The 17,815-nt window shown below is 34.7% G+C and overlaps 1 protein-coding gene and 1 long non-coding RNA gene across 2 annotated transcripts in view; one reads left to right on the top strand and one right to left on the bottom strand.

Moving 5' to 3' along the window:
* Positions 1 to 17,815, top strand: part of LOC123313827 (metabotropic glutamate receptor 2-like) — a 642,000-nt gene that overhangs the window by 437,795 nt on the left and 186,390 nt on the right. The window lies entirely within an intron of this gene.
* LOC123313831 lies at positions 4,015 to 4,662 on the bottom strand. Its single transcript, XR_006537778.1, has 2 exons — positions 4,588 to 4,662; positions 4,015 to 4,455 (listed from the first exon to the last, which is right to left on the bottom strand). It is a non-coding gene; the product is annotated as an uncharacterized LOC123313831 (long non-coding RNA).

Genomic DNA, 17,815 nt, shown 5'->3' with positions numbered 1-17,815 from the left:
CCAAGGCATTTAGAATATTCTGAACTGGAATGTAAACCGGTGTCGTCCAATGATACAAAGCTGTTCCTGAGTCCTAAAGTAGTTCTTTCAAATTCGAAATTCATATTTAATCACTCATATTCTGATGTATAAAATCATTTAATCCAGAAAATATCTTTATACCTACCTACTTAAACCAAAAAATCTACAACTTATACAGAATAAACATTCGAAACATATCATGAACGGCAAAACTAAGGATTAACACAAATTTACATAGAATGTTCGAAATGATTTCCCCTTTTTTGAATACATATTCGAGACCTTTTCATTAAATTTCCAATTGACCTTCTAATGAGTGATTGATTTTGCTTCAAGATATTACATTCCTCGAAAATCCTTTCAACTAGGTGTTCTCTACTTCTAATTTCAACCTTATAAACTCTCGTTTTCAGATATCCCCACACAAAATTATTTAAAGTGTTCAAATCAGGCGATCTTTGTGGCCAAGCAATAGGGCCTCCAAGACCAATCCATCTGTTCGGATAATTTACATCCAGGTGATTTCTCACATTCAATGCAAAGTGAGGTGGTGCTCCGTCATGCTGAAAGTACATAGAGCGGATATGTACATTTTTGAACGAAACTACCATGTTTTAGGAATATTCGCTTCATAGAAAACCGGAAGTGTGCCGAAAATCACCTGAATTTTATGTTAATCCATAATTTTGCCTTTCATATGTTTCGAATGTTTATTCTGTATTTGTAGTAGTAGTATGTAGATTCTTTTGGTTCACGTACGTATAAAGAAATTTTTTGAATTAAATGATTTTATACATCTGAATATGAGCGATCAAAAATGAATTTCGAATTTGTAAAATTTATTTTAGGACTCAGGAAGAGCTTTGCATTATTGGACGATACAGCTTTACCATCTAGTTCAGAATATTCTCAATGCCTTGGAGCGAAAAAACGATATTGTTCATCTTTGAAAAATTTTTCTGGGAAAAATGGACGTGTGCCAAAAAAAATAAAAACGCTCCAGTAATGTAAACTTATGGTAGAATCTGAAGCAAGTAGAAAATTTCTGAAAACGGAATGTACAGGGTGTTTTTTCGACCTGCATACTTAATCTGAACTTATCATAATTCCCACCCTGTATTTTTGAACAAGTGTTGGAATTATTGAAAGAAGATAATCATATTGTTCTACACTGAAAATTTCGTCATGATTGATCAAGCCATACCAAAGTTATGAATAAAAGAAAAATCGGTCGAATCGGACAAATCACCCTGTAGACTCTCAATGAAGGCTCCGAACCATAAACCCAACATTGTCCCGAAACTATATTGACTAGTGTATACTTCACCTAAAATCTGACGGTCTCCTCCGGAATCACCCTGTATAGGTAACTTCTCTACATAGAATATTGTTTCGTAATTGCAAGTTTCGGTATAGTGTTTACACAGTGACTGCTACATTTGAAGTGTAGCTTACTGTATAGTTTGAGCACAGTGTCTATTGTATATAAAAAACAGCTTGCTGTTCAGTTTTTGCACAGTGACCAAACTGCATATAAAATACAGCTAGCTGTATAGATTTTGCACTTACCTGCTGCATTTGAAGTGTAGCTTGCTGTACAGTTTTTGCACAGTGATCACTGCATTTAAAGTGCAGTTTTTGCAAAGTGAATACTGCATTTAAAGTACAGCTTGCTGTACAGTTTTAGCACGTCACTGCTGCATTTGAAGTGCAGCTTGCTGTACAGTGATTGCAATACCATCGCTGTTTTTGAAGTGCAGCTGTGGCTGTATGTCGAATGCAGTTTGTACTGTACAATAACTGCACAGTTCACCGGGTCATATACGGTCCTTTTTGGTGCAGTTATTGCATTACCGTCATTGCAGTCAATTGAAGCAACGAAGTACAGTTTTTGTACAGTGACTGGATTTCAGTGTTTGCTGGGTTGTAAAAAACATATCATACAGATTTCATAAAAATAAGAAACGAGATATGATACAAAACAGGCAATCTCTCAACAGGTAGGTACATTCAGTCAAGCGAAAAACAACAATGAACGATAACGATGCGTTCTCATCAATAAACCTCCCTCACATGGTTATCACAGTCTTATTTGATTTATCAGATTACAATATACAGTACTCAACGAATCCACATCTGTCCGTGCGAGGTGTTCTTGTTATAAATATCATCTCCCTAATAGATCTTCTTAGAAGATTTTGTTCTCTACATAGGCACTTGAACATTATCCAAATCAAACGAATGATCATTGAGCACTGAATTGGAGGAAAGTGCTGTAGACTGTGACGATTTAACGCAATCTCTAGTGTGTTGGCTCATTCTTTTCTTGAGGTATTGCTTCGTTTGACCGACATAGACATAACATTCATGACAGTCACGACAATCCACCCTATATACCACATCAGAGATCATCTTTATATCGTCACTGTCCTTCAGTCTACTGTAAAATCTTTTCACTGTTTTACCGTTATAGCTGAAAATCCTATTACCGTCCGACTTCATCCCCCTAAGATGACATGATAGAATTTAATTTAGTCTATAATAACGTGCGTTCAAAAAAATTCTTCGTCAAGTAAGCTATCGAATTTTAAACGTTAATATTCGGTGCCTGAACGTAGGTCTTTTCTTGAATTACTTCATCTTTCCAAAATGTAAACAATTAACCTATACATCGTAATTTCGTATGGAAAGGCACTTTTAAGGAAAAGTTATTTTCGCCCAAAATGCGTAAAGCATTTCTTCCATTAAATCAGATCACAAGAATCCAAACAATCTAAGGCGGTTAGAAAAATTTTGGTAAAAATTTTAACCGATTTCCACTAGTTTCATACGGAAGAGACATGAATCTTGAACGGATCGTGGCATTATGTGTTTTCTTTGTGAAAAGGTTCTACCTTTTTCATTAATATGAATAAATATTGAATTGATTTGGTCGTTACTGAAAATCTTTGACTAAACTGAAGAACTGAATTACATGAAAATAAATATCGGACAATTTATCAAAATTCAATTCAGCTTTAAAAAGGCGTGATGCTTTCCATTTATTGATAACGTTCTACTGTTGAAGTTCCATAAAAGAAAATAGGTTCCACGTGGTCCCATTGACGGCATTGACTGATGCATACCGAACTCCAATTTTTTTTTGATGCTACAAGGGTTGGTAATCAATCTTTTCAATTTTCTGATAACATGTCAATCTTTATGAAAACAAACTGATGTCTTCCATTCAAAATCGTGTGGCATAAAATGTGCCAACAGATACTTTAGCCACTTGAGATAAAACCCGAACAGAGGTTCGTGGAGCTTGTCATCATATTTTCTTTATTGCTGAATAACTCTGAGGTTTTTTTCTTTGGTCAACCACTACTTTTTTTTGCTTGAGCATACCTGTTCCGTCAACGCATCGCAAAACAATACTTTCGAAAGATTGATTCTTTAAGAAACATTGGGAATATCGCTGGAACATTAAAGAATACTTCCACCCTCCTTCTATTTTGAAATAAGGTTGAACAATAAATGCTTTTTACACATCCGTAAAAACCATCTTTATAATTTTCTGATAATTTTAATTTCACAATCCAAAATACTAATTTCTAACTTGACAGTTCACCTGGAAAAGAGTACAGCGAAAGCTAGGAATTACGTTCAGACACGATATATCGGGGCAAAAATTATAGAGTAGGAAGATGGGAAACGACCCTACTAATCTAGTACTAAAAACCGACTACACTTTGGGCCTGTGTTTCACATACTGAGAAATTAGATGGCGCTGAAATCGTAATGTCAAACAGTAAAATTACAGTTGTCTGCTTTATAATTTAAGGGCGCGAAATTCGAATTTTATTCCTTGTATTGGATTCGAATATCGACTTAGTCGAGACCAGAAAAAAACATCCTGAGCGACAAAACAGTACCAGGGCTTTGTTTCGTGATCAGGATGTTTTTTTTATGTAAACATTGTTTTGAATCAATTAATATTAATGAAATACTCTGTTAGATTTGCTATATTTTTATTCGAAATTTATAAAAAAATTGACAGAATTGAAGATTTTACAGGGTATATTTAAAGGTGAGGTTTTTTTTGACATGTACAACTGGTGAGAATAATTGTGTCGAATTTCTCACCTTTGAAAACACCTGTATACAAATAATACAGCTTTGAATAAAGGATACAAAAGTACGTATTGAATATTATATATCAAAGTTCTTATTTCCATGGAATAAATTTTTTTGGGGCAATAGAATTTGTTGAATTTGTACAATCTTTATCAGAAATCTAAATGAACAAATAATCGATATAGGTACCACATATTTTGCATTCCAAGGAGTTGATTGTTAATTTCAGTTTTCGGATCTTTCTATCACTTCTGGGGAAAGACTTGGAAGTACTCTACAGAGTGTGGGAACTTCTTTCAGGTACACTCGAAAGAATATCTGAAAAAGAGGAAGTTCTTGTAATCTACTTTCATAATAAAACAATTAATTCAATATATTGCATAAATGTTCTCATATATAAGATGATAATTCATTCAATTATTTTTGTCACAGATATCTAGGATGACTTACCATCAGTATTTGTCGTAACACTTTCAATCTGCTTGCTTTTCATTTAATGTGACCCCTCCATGAACGGAATGCTTCCTGCATATAAAAATGATATGCATTCAATATATGATAAATGAGCAATGAATTCAGTTATGCATTGCAGATACCTAGGAAGACTTACCATCAGTATTCGATGTATCAGTTTCAAACTGCTCGCCCTCCATCGCATGTGGTTCCTTTGGTGGCCCTTTCATGCATGGGATGCTTCCTGCATACAGCAACTTGCGTGGATGAAAAGATTCAAATTGACTTCAAGTAAAATGCAAAGATTATAGATTATAGAACCTAACTCTATAATCTCTGGTAGAATGTTCACTGCACATGGTGTAGCTTTTACTCAAGTCAATGTCTTGAAGCCCGGAAAATTCTATCCATTTCAGAACACTGAAAATAAAAATCAATCAACATCCGAGTCACATGGTACTAGTTTCAATACTTACGATTCCATTTTCTTTGTTAAATTCAAAAAACTTATATTCGGAGAATCCCAAACGGCAGTTTCAACAGTTCTTCACCATACAATATTTTCCATACGATATTTTGAGCAAAATCTTTGATTTTGAAGTTTTCACTATATACACAAATAACATTGAAATAAGAACGAGCGAGTTGAACGAGCGGTACGAAAATCAAAACGTAAACAAAACGGCCATGTTGAAATATCTCCATGAAATGCCAAATGGCCCTTGAATAAATATTTTAACCAGTCTTAGTATTTTAATACACAACGGAACCACCAGGCGGCGCTCACGCAAGTGTAGTCGCTTCGTTTCCCATCTTCCTTCTCTATAATCTTTGATATCGGGGAAAACCCCTACTAATCCATTCCCGCATGCAATTTCGTGCCGGAAAGAAATAGCAGGCGTTTTTCCCGCACCTTTTGGGAAAGTGACTCTTTGCAACTTGAAATGCGTGTGGGAAAAAGGGTTTGCGCACGCTTATAAAAAAAACATTTTTATTAAATACGAAATGTTTCCTACGAATGGCATCGGGATAAACTTTACAGGTGTTTAACCCTCTCTCAGATTACTCTCCGCCTGCGACCTTACAGCCCTATATGTATATATTGTATTTTGTCGTGAAAGCCACCGTTTTTGAGTCATTATCAAAAAAAAACAAATTTTTTTATCAAAAATCCAAGATGGCGTCTCGAGCGCATACGCATCTAGGTCGAAAAGTTGGATTTTTTGTTAGGGTCCCTAGCCTAACAATATACCAAAAAATCACTACTACTTCACCTTTTAAATTCAAACACCTCTTTTTGATCTACACGTACTTTCAAAACAACCATTTTGTATTATTTGCGCAAAATATTTCATAATTCCCTCTATAAGTACAGTTGTTGAAGTAAATAATTATTTACCTACTTCATATTCACCAGAAAGACAAAACATCAAATTGGTCAACTAAGGTGATTTTTTATCGAATTCTAACAGAAAAACAGTATATCATAATAATATATATGTACTCATGTGAGATTTTCAATCTTGAGATGAACAATATCACCCATCATTTATTACCTCAGATAATGAATTCCCCAAAGATATACAATTCATATGTGTCCTTACGGCTCCCATAAAATGTTATTGTCTATAACTTCGTTTCTATAAAATATAAATTCTCCTACGTTCCGAAGAACCTTCAAGGTTTTATGGAACTTGATCCAAAATATATAGGTCGTATTCTTGATATATCCTCTTATACCTCTTACTTTAGCAGTGTTCTCTTTACCGAAGTTCCAGTAAGGGCTATTTTCAAGGCTCATCGTTTCATTATAATACTCGAATGAAATACGCGGTAATCTAAGTACCAATGTGGTGAATTTATCGTCTCATTTTGTTGGACTATTCCTACTAATCCGATCACATCCCATGAACCCCTGCTTACATCATAACTAGAGTTCTATGGAAATAATATTCGTGTATCAGCTGTTTGATAACAGAATGTGCGCCGTTTAAAGAAGTATTTTAGTGGTAAAAAAGTAATTTTTCAACTCATTGTGATTAATAATGAGAACAGTAGTTCACATCGTTAGTTTGGTAGGTTTTATAAAAAATAAAATTCCATATACCTAACGAAGAATTCATTTCGATTAATGCAAAATAATTATTTTGCAGATAGGCGGTTCTTCAGTCGAACAAGTTTCTGATTCTGTGTTACAACTATTAATTATGTATAATGGTCGACGTCATATCTCTCCGCAAAAGTTGTCGATCTCGAGAAATTTCAAGAGAAAATTATTCATCCATACTCCATTCACTTTGATAAAAGCACTTGGCCATGAAATAATTTTCTTATGTTTTCGTAAGAGTGAGATTGGCACTCATGAAATGTCTCTAATGTCATGCCACAATTATGGCCGTAATCAATGATTAATTTCTTAGACGATGTTTAGTTTAGAGAAATTCTGTGCCTGAACATGGCATCATTGATTACTGAAACGGGGCAAACGGCCAATAATATTATAAAAATGCTAACAGTGATTGGAAAATAGAGGAGCCAAAGTATCAGTAAGTGCTATTAAGAATTGAGGGTAGCTCATTCAAAAAGTAAAAAGTAGAGGTTGCCCATTCTCTAGAAGAAAGCGCTAAGAATAATGGAAAGTTTAACGTTTAGGAAATCGTGTAGAGTATACTTCAGAAGGAATGATATTTCAACACTATATAACTATTATATTTTCAAGAATGGGCGATATTTCTGTTTGAACACAAAGATCTGTTTTTTCAACACCAATCTCAAAAAGAAATATTTTAGAAGAACATTGTTATTCAATTTACCCAAAAACCATCTATAAACTACTCAGAGTTTAGATGCTTGAAATTTTTCAAAACTCTCTAAATATAGGTACCGAAAATAGATACTCTAAAATTTCTCGAGAAGAAAATTCTTAATTAACTACAGTTGGGAAATATCGGTCCAAGGAACAAACACAAGAAACTATTCTTTCACGACGTTTCGGCACTTTATTGTGCCTTCTTCAGGCTAAAAAATGGAAAATTATGCTATAAACAGTGACATAGATAATATAAAAATATGATGGCATAATATTCATATAAATTACTAAAATTATCGATCTAATACATTACAAATACAGAATAGAATATAAAAAAATATAAAAACACCGAAAACAACATTAAACATCAAAGCAGACTGAGCAAGACAACTGTATAGCAAGACAGGCCAAGGAAAAAAGGAAAAATACTCACTGTCAGAATATTAAAAAAATTTCAATATTTTCATGTACAGAAAATCGTCATAAATATGAAAATAAAACGGGAAAACGAGTTCTACCGGATCTAGGCATCGATGTATGTTTGCTTTTTGGGTCATGACACATCAAACGCAGAATTCAAATGAATGGAAGAAAAACGATCTACAAACACAACGGAAACACGAGAGACAACATGACACTTGCACAGTGGCGTAACGAAACGACCAAATATTTAACTGGGCTTTCAACATTTTGAAATCAAGTTGGAATATGCCACACTCAACGTACTAACGTCCGTACGTGCATTAACTGTGTTTGGGAACTTCTTTATATAAATCATCTCCTTAAAGCAACGTTTAAACCAGTTGTTCTCCCGACCCAAAATTTCAACGTTCTGAAAATCAAAATTGTGGTTGGATGATGAAGCATGAGCAGATAATGCTGTGGATTCTTTTTTATTCTTGCAATACCTTTCATGTTGGGCAGATCTGTTGCCCAAATATTGCCCTGTTTGCCCGACATAACACACGCTACAATCCCTACAGTTGATCTTATATTAATAAATAAATAATAAATATTATTCAGTTTATTTTCGTGAACAGCTATTGTACTTATGATGGTTTATTTTACTCCCAGATTAGAGGTTCTGCTATGGGAAACCCAGCCTCCCCAATTTTGGCTGAGATGGTCATGAATAAGGTGATCTCGTTTGTTTTGTCGAAGATTGACTTCTTGATTCCGTTTGTGTTTTTTTATGTAGATGACATTATTTTATCCATTCCAAAGGATAAGGTTCCACAAGTCCTGCAAGTTTTCAATAGTTTCCATAGCAGCCTCCAATTTACATATGAGTTAGAGAGTGATAACCGAATCCCGTTTCTGGATGTTCTTCTAATTAGAGAGGGCAACAAGATTATCACTGACATTTATAGAAAACCGATATCATCAGGTAGAGTCTTACATTATGACTCAGCGCACTCGAGAATTCAGAAAGTTATGATAATAAAATCGATAAAGCACAAAATTCAGAATTTATCGGACGAGTTGTTTCACAAGAAAAATTTCGATGAGCAAACTTTATTTCTGATGAGGAATGGTTACCCGAAAAGTTTGATACATAAAATTTTTTATTCTTCTAATGTTGAACCTCCACCGCACACGTTGAATAATGTTGACGAGTCCCATAATAATGTCAGAGTCTGTAAGTTGATTTATGTACCGAGGTTGTCCGAACAACTCAAACGATTAATGAAAGATAGTACAAATCGTGTTATTTATTACTACAACAAAACTGTTCGGTCTATTTTTTCAAAGCTTAAGGATAGGGATCCGAAGGAGAGATGTTCTGGGGTGGTTTATAAGATCAACTGTAGGGATTGTAGCGTGTGTTATGTCGGGCAAACAGGGCAATATTTGGGCAACAGATCTGCCCAACATGAAAGGGATTGCAAGAATAAAAAAGAATCCACAGCATTATCTGCTCATGCTTCATCATCCAACCACAATTTTGATTTTCAGAACGTTGAAATTTTGGGTCGGGAGAACAACTGGTTTAAACGTTGCTTTAAGGAGATGATTTATATAAAGAAGTTCCCAAACACAGTTAATGCACGTACGGACGTTAGTACGTTGAGTGTGGCATATTCCAACTTGATTTCAAAATGTTGAAAGCCCAGTTAAATATTTGGTCGTTTCGTTACGCCACTGTGCAAGTGTCATGTTGTCTCTCGTGTTTCCGTTGTGTTTGTAGATCGTTTTTCTTCCATTCATTTGAATTCTGCGTTTGATGTGTCATGACCCAAAAAGCAAACATACATCGATGCCTAGATCCGGTAGAACTCGTTTTCCCGTTTTATTTTCATTTTTATGACGATTTTCTGTACATGAAAATATTGAAATTTTTTTAATATTCTGACAGTGAGTATTTTTCCTTTTTTCCTTGGCCTGTCTTGCTATACAGTTGTCTTGCTCAGTCTGCTTTGATGTTTAATGTTGTTTTCGGTGTTTTTATATTTTTTTATATTCTATTCTGTATTTGTAATGTATTAGATCGATAATTTTAGTAATTTATATGAATATTATGCCATCATATTTTTATATTATCTATGTCACTGTTTATAGCATAATTTTCCATTTTTTAGCCTGAAGAAGGCACAATAAAGTGCCGAAACGTCGTGAAAGAATAGTTTCTTGTGTTTGTTCCTTGGACCGATATTTCCCAACTGTAATTATTAATTGGAACGAGATTTTCCTGTTCATTCTTAATTAACCATTGAATATGGAACCATATGATATGAATGAGTTTCTGGGTGAAAAATGCTTTTCAGTAACACTATTTACTATTTTATTTCTCTTTTTATTGAACTTCAATTATTTTGAAATGAAAATCTTCATTTGAGAAATGAAATATGAAACTTCTCTGGTGTATCAGGTCAAAATATCGTGCGATCATCTGCATAACACTGTTAAGTTGCTGTTCTTCTTCTTCATGGAGTGCCTATTGGTGACGAATGTTAGCGACCAACATGGCTATCTTCACTTTATCTGCGGCGGCCCCAAAGAATCCAATGTTTAGATTCTGCAGCCAAGAGTTTCTTTTACTTGGAACTCGTAAATTTTGCCCTGTAAAATTAGCTGCAACAGGCTATCTATGTTCGATTCTAGTTATATGCTCTAGGTATTCCAGCTTTCGCTGTTTGATCTTGGACGACAGTTCTGGTTCTTTTTCAATCCTCCTCAGAACATCCTTATTTGATACGTGGTACACTTAGGATATCCGCAGTATTCTCCTATAGCGCCATATTTCGAAAGCTTCAAGTTTTTTCATCCATGATTGAATCAGTGTCTATGACTCAAAGTCGTACAGGAGTACAGAGAATATGTAGCATCGCACTAAGCATATTTTAATTGTTGAATAATAGATTTTGAAGATCTTTGACATGCTTCTGAATAATGCTCTGGCATTCTCAATGCGTTGCTTCACTTCCTTTGAATGATCACAGTCTTTCTTCAGATTGATACCCAGGTAGACAAAGTTGTTTACTCTGGTTATTGGTTCACATATAGCTGTTCACCAGGAGTACAGTTTTCGCTGACTGTCATATCGACTTATTTTTCCAATCTGTTCGCAATGATGGTTGTATCTGAGTTGTATCTGAGTATCTGCGTATCTGAGGTTGTTCAAACGCTTTCTCTTTATCAGGATTTTTTTTTATGTTTTCCAGTGCCCGCTTCATTACCACCTCCGAATAGATGTTAAATAGTAAGGGAGACAAGACAGCCCTATCTCACCCCTCGCTGAATCTTAACGTCCTCTGTAAAATCGTTGCCGATGTTGATGTTAGCTGTTTGATTGTGGTAAAAGTTATTTATTATTCGCAAATCTCGATCGTCTAGATATTCTTTAATATTGACATCAACTTACATATCATGCTCAACCTGTCGAAGGCTTTGCTCTAATCGATCAAGCAACGGTATACTGGGCTATTAACGTCTCTGCAACGCTGGATCAAAACCCGCATCGCAAATAGTGCCTCTCATGTTTCAAGTACGTCTCGAAAACCAAACTGAGTTTTGGACGTATGCTCTCCACACTTCTGGTAGATTCTTTTGTGAATTACACGTGACTCATGAGGCCTATATTTTTGTGTTATTCTCACCTTTTGGCATTAGTTTTTTATGGAATTGTTACAAACGTTGACTTCAACCAACATCTTTTAATATTTCCGCTATTATAAACTTGAAATTGAGGTGATCCATTTTATGCCATTGATCTCTTTTTATATAAACAGAAAAGAGCCACGGTACGGTAGGATTTCCAACATGGGGAAGAGTCGACTAGTTTGTTTTGTTTTTAAATAAGCTAAAGTTTTGTTTATAACAAGTTTTTCTATGGAGCCTTCAACTTTTGAATAACCTATTCGTTAAAACCTGTTCAGAAACGTGGCTTTTTTTAAGTAAAATATATTCGGTCTCAATCGCACATAACTCGAAGAGTATTGATATCATAAGAAACTTTTAATATATTTCTGCTCAAATTCAAAAAATCTAACAACTTCTGTGGGTTATTTTGACTTTACTTATTGAACAATTATTTTAAGGTAAAGTCTTAAAAAAAATACAAAAAATTATTTGCCGCAGAAATTTATTTATTTATAGATATTCCCTGAGTTCCGAGCCCCACTATATCTAGTTTCGGATATCCTCTCACTGGACATCTAATTTGGCAAAACCTGTACTATTGCAACTGAACAAAATCTTCCCCACCTTACATGGTTTTATTATAACTCAAAGATTATTTCAGATTCAAAATAAATAAGTTCACGGTTTTTCATATTCAATATCCTCGGATAGAATATAACTGAATAGAATGGTTTTTCGAAAATGATGGAAATAGCCCAATGACAACATCGGACTTACGACAACGAAGGAAACGATGGATATTCATTATGACTCGCTTGTGAATTTTCTCCATTGCAAATAACGACGGAAAAAATAGAAACGATTCATATGAGCATTCAAGTCATACATCCTTAATGCATAAAATGGAAGATAATACGCTTTGATTACAAAAGATCAATATAGATGCGTGCAAAAATTTAGAACTATGTAGGCTTCCAAGAAAATAGTGGAGTTTTACTGTAAATTTCCAACATTATTAAGAGCGATAAGAAATGAATGATTAATGATATGCTATAAAAAATTTCCATGGCCAAAACGAATTGCGAATTTGTAACATAAGTTGATTACCGTTTCAAGGTTTATGGGGCGTATATAGCAGAAAATAAAACTGCAATCATTGGTGTGAATAATTACTTGCTTTCTCACACTCTCCGAAGATTTGATATTAAATGAATCGAGGTAAGTCATGAGATTTGCCATCAGGCATAAATTTTTTATGGGTTCAAAAAATGTCCTAACTATATTCGTTCGAGAGATACAGGATGTTTTATGTATTTTGTCAAAAACTTTCAATCAGCATGACTCTTGAACGCCTGAATCGATCATGAAAATTTCAGGAAATGTGAATGGTCCAGTGACAAATATTTGCACATCATGACTTGTGGTTAGAGCAAGTATAGACTGAGAAAATTAAAGTACTTTTTTCATTCCACTTCTTGTGAAACACCCTGTACATCAAATTTTCGAAAAGCGAAATTTTTCTCAGAATCTACAATTGATACTCTTTAGAACAAGCCTAATATTATCAATGACACACTTTGCATCATCATATTATGAACCATTGAATATTTGGAATTTTCAATTTATAAAAAACACGGACCTGTGAATCTCGGAGTAATGCGCCAATTCATATTGAATCGATTAAAATTCTCAGTAACATGACTTAAGGCAGCGTTTCTCAACCTATGCATGGGACGCGCCTTTAGGAGGGTACTAGCATACCAAAAGGAAAAATATTATTTGAAAAAATTAATAACAGACCGAAATCAGACGCACACATACAAAAGGAAATACTTTCGACTTCTTATTTACACTTTCGCAAAGAAATTCTTTTATACCCCTTCCCCAACAATTTTCCAATTTTCTTTTTGATACTTGCTAGCTCTTGTATTGAATGTGTTGCAGCTTTCATTAGCCTTTCTTTCTGGTGCATTATTTATCTTCTTACATGCAGCTTGAATCGATTTGTAGTTTCAGATATCATTTATTTTCAATGCTATGTGAAAGATATCAGAAGAAATTAGTATACTCTGAATTCAACCCATTTCAAAATCTAAGTGGCCCATGCTAAGAATTTTGACATTTCAAATCCTTGTCAGGTAATTACTGAAAGAGAAAAATACGGAAGTGGTAGATTGTTGTGTGTTCAAGAATTTTCAATACGAGAATTATCGAAATGCCGTCATTTTCGAATACTGAATATACTGATATAATGTTACTTTGTGGATTTTGTAAATGTAATGGTCGCGAAGCTGCTAGAATCGAAGGCTATATCCGTATTTTTTTTTTGATGAAGCAGGGGGAAAATCTGCAAGTCAGACGAACCACCCTCTCCTGAGGGGGAACACTTGTGGGGATTCTCACTCTCCTGAGCTCGAGACCCACTAAAAACCCTTAACTGCTTCTTGAATATTGGTTCCGGGCATTTGCCTATGAAACGTTCATCTCTTAGTCGGTTTTCTTCTCGCACACTATCGTGCTGGGATTTATGTGTTTATCCTCTACTGAATAACACTTTATTGGATTCTTCAATAAGTTCATGTTTTTATTTTAATCTCTCCATAATTGTTCTCTTGGTCTCCTTCGGTAAATTCGCATTCTCCTTTTGTCTTCCTCTGGGTCGTAGTCCACTAGTCTCCTGAGTTCTTGATTCGGATGGTTTTCTGCTGTTTTGAATAATTTCTCTTCTTTTCTGTTCATGAATTCCGTTATGGTTTCCCATTTCAGGTCCTTATAAATCTGTCTATTCCTGACAAACCAAGGTGCATCTATTGCACATCGTAGCAGCTTGTTTTCAGTGGCCTGTATTCTTTTGATATGGCTCTTTGCCGCGAAACCCCAGGCAACTGATCCATAAGTCAGTTGAGGCCTAGCAACGGCTTTGATTATCTTCAATTTGGTCTCTTTCGGCATGTCGCTTCTTCTTCCTATCAGAGGATAGAGTCTATTCATCGCTGCTTTTGTTTTCTCGATTGCTTGTTTTATATGACTTTTCCAAGTAAGTCCTCTGTCAAGCGTCATTCCTAAATATTTGGCTTCATTTTTCCAGTCGATTTCTTCGCCGTCAACTTCTAGATTGGTTGTGGGTCCCAGTCTTCTCTTCTTTAGTAATATTGCTTGGCTCTTTTGTCCATTGAGCTTGATTTTCCACTTTATGCACCAATAATTTGTTGTTTCAATCGTTTCTTGTAGAACTCGTTCTATTACTTCTGGGTTGCGGTGTCGAGTTGCTATGCCTGTGTCGTCAGCATATAACGTTAGGATAGTTCTTGGATTCTTGGGAATATCGTGAATGTATATGTTGTACAGAAGTGGCCCAAGTACTGACCCTTATAATGCATCCATCATCTTTTTTGATATCTTCATCGCAAAGGTGCTCTTGACACACAAATTGATTCCGTGTCGATTCTTGAGGTAAGTTTTTCCCAATTTTCTCTCAAAAATGCACTCGGAAATGTTATCTCTTCTCCTTTCCTTTCCGATGCCAAAACACTCATACACTAGCGCACGCTAGTTTCAGTTTTAACTTTCTTGTACATACTCTTCATTCTGCTGTCTTCTTCAGCTAAAACAAGTAGGATATCACTGGGTCCTGCTTATACCATTTCTTTACCTTCCTGATGGGAATTCTTCTCAATGGGCATGCTTTATCCAATTGTGCAGTGAAAATCTGATGGAACCCTAATTGCAAGTTTACATCATTTGGATCTGTATCAAAGATAATTCTTCAGTCTTGAGCCCCCAGGAGTTCAATCAGATGTTGAGTGGTTTCTTCCGAGTATATTCGCCTCTCAATATTGTTGTTTTTTGGTTTGTCTAACTTGAAAGAAATTTTCTGGGCAGTGTGATCTGAAATGTGTGTTTTCATTACTTGGCTGCAATAAAGGGTATCTATGTTAGTATATATTCCATCTAAACAAGTAGCACTAGTATTTCCCAGGTGACCATATCTCATAACAGTTATGAAGCAGAAATGTATCCCGCGCTCCTTGTTTTATAACAGATATATCACACTAAGAGTACAAATACAGAACGCTTATGTAGCAACTATGCTCCTATGTCCGCCTCAAACAAGGAACACATCTCCTTTCTGAAAGGAGCATAAATAGTTCAAACATGGATCATGCAAATATTTGTTTCATGGGAGATCTATATATATTACCCTCATGTGTTATGCTTATTATGTTTCATTTGTTATTATTGAAAACGCTTTCAACAAAAAGATGAAAAATTATGGAAATTAATATAATTTATTGCAATAATAAAGAACTCGAATTTTGAAATTTCAAATAGTGTGTGTTTATCAATCATTTTTGAAAATAAAATTCAAAAACATCTCACATCAGTTCGGTGAGGTATGTGAACGAATGAACTAATGTTAAAAAAAAAAATATTTTCATAAATTTCAGATTACAAAATTAGTGCACACGTTAATAGAACTAGAAAAAATAAATTACATCATGCAAACTGCTGGGTTCATGATTATTTTTCTCCAAGAAAGATTAGGACATGTCTTTCTGGTCTTTGCACTTTCCTGCAGTCCATAAAAAGAATGATCAACAGTTCGTTAATCTTTTGGCTTAGGTCAAAAAGTTTTTAGAAGAATTTTGTCCATGTTATGCGTTATAAAAATGATAAGAAGATATTTCATATCTTTCCGAAGAAAAAATTTTCAATATAGGTATATGATTTATTCATTTATTTCTACATATGAGGTACATGCAACACGTGAGAAAATAACCTATATCGAAATTAACATCAAACAGGACATTATTTATTCAAATATAATTTTTATATGCTGGATATAATGAAACCATAGCCTATTATGTTTTATAGGACTGCTATGAAAATACGAGAAATGATTTATTGACCTACAGTTCGATATCCATAGCACTTTTTTTTTCAGTAATTCACCATTTCACTGGAAAATCACTATGACACACAAATAACTTATCAAACGTTCAATATCTGCACTTCACTTTCAGTAATCCACTATTCAACTGACAAAACGTCTAAATGATAATAAATAAATATCAAGCAATATCAATAGCATTTCTCACAATCCTCCATATTTGTTTACGTTTTACAGCGCCCTCGATGGTAGTTAAAACGCTTATGGTGTCACGCTCTGTCGATGATCTCAAAATGATACATGGCAAATAAAGAACAATGTTACAAATAATTTACGTGGATATCTTGGAGCGGGTACATGAAATTTACAAAATGTGGATATAATTTAAATACAGCACAGGTACATCCCAAATATCGTATCAGCCACGTAATGGTTACAGAAAAATAACACATAACAAAGTTCCCCAATCGATCTCCCGAGAAAACATAACAGATATGTTACTGGTCACCTGGGTTGTAAGTCTTGTTGGCTCAAACATCGTCTGCTTCATATTATAAGTAGACATGAAACTCAGCAGTTCAGGTCTTTTGTTGTCATTTCCTTGCATATCAACGTTGAAATCACCAGTTAATATTATTTGTTCATTCAGCAATATATCGAAGACCATACTTAATCTGTCAACCATCAGTTTAGAATTTCCATCATTATATATACTGCTATACACACAATTTTTGTTGCCTGCATATATAATAGTATTCTATTCCAGCACATTCGAATTGACCTTTCTTTGAATCCCTGCTTGTATCTTTCCGTTCCTTAGCCTTGATATCCTTTCTCACATAAATTGCCACTCCACCATGTTGTCCCTCTCTTCTGCAGAACTTAGCTTCGAACCTAAAATTCTGTATTGCATAACATCGTATTTGTTCCTCAGATTTCTAGTGTTCAGTGAAACATAAAACTCCAATATCTTCATTGCATTTCATAATCTCTTCAATTCCTTCTATTGCGCTTCCTATTGATCTTACATTCTGATGCAAAAGAGTAAAAACTCTTTTCTTGCTCCTATTGTCTGGACAATTTTTGTTTACACCAATTGTTAGTCATTGTGACTGATTGCGGATTTGTTTGATTCTTGTCCATACTGTCTAAAAAATGCTGCCCTTTTATGAATTTGAATCTAGCAAACGAGACTCCTTCTGGCCAGAAATTATTTTGGTATACTTCGTCTTTATTATTCATTGGCACCCCTACCATAAAACTTCTAAAACCCCATCAGACTTGGTATTCAGACTTTTTACTGCTATTTCCTCTTTCCTTGTTCCACATTTTTCTGCTACATAATTCGATATGTCAGAATCTTCAACGGACTCATGCACTCTGGAAACAAATAACCATATTTTCGGTTCCTTACTGCTTTTGTATGATTTGAAACGAACTTAATC

The sequence above is a fragment of the Coccinella septempunctata genome, chromosome 5 (assembly GCF_907165205.1).
Source record: "Coccinella septempunctata chromosome 5, icCocSept1.1, whole genome shotgun sequence".
Classification (NCBI taxonomy): domain Eukaryota; kingdom Metazoa; phylum Arthropoda; class Insecta; order Coleoptera; family Coccinellidae; genus Coccinella; species Coccinella septempunctata.
Note: the sequence above shows the minus strand (reverse complement) of the source record. Positions and strands in the feature narration are given on the sequence as shown.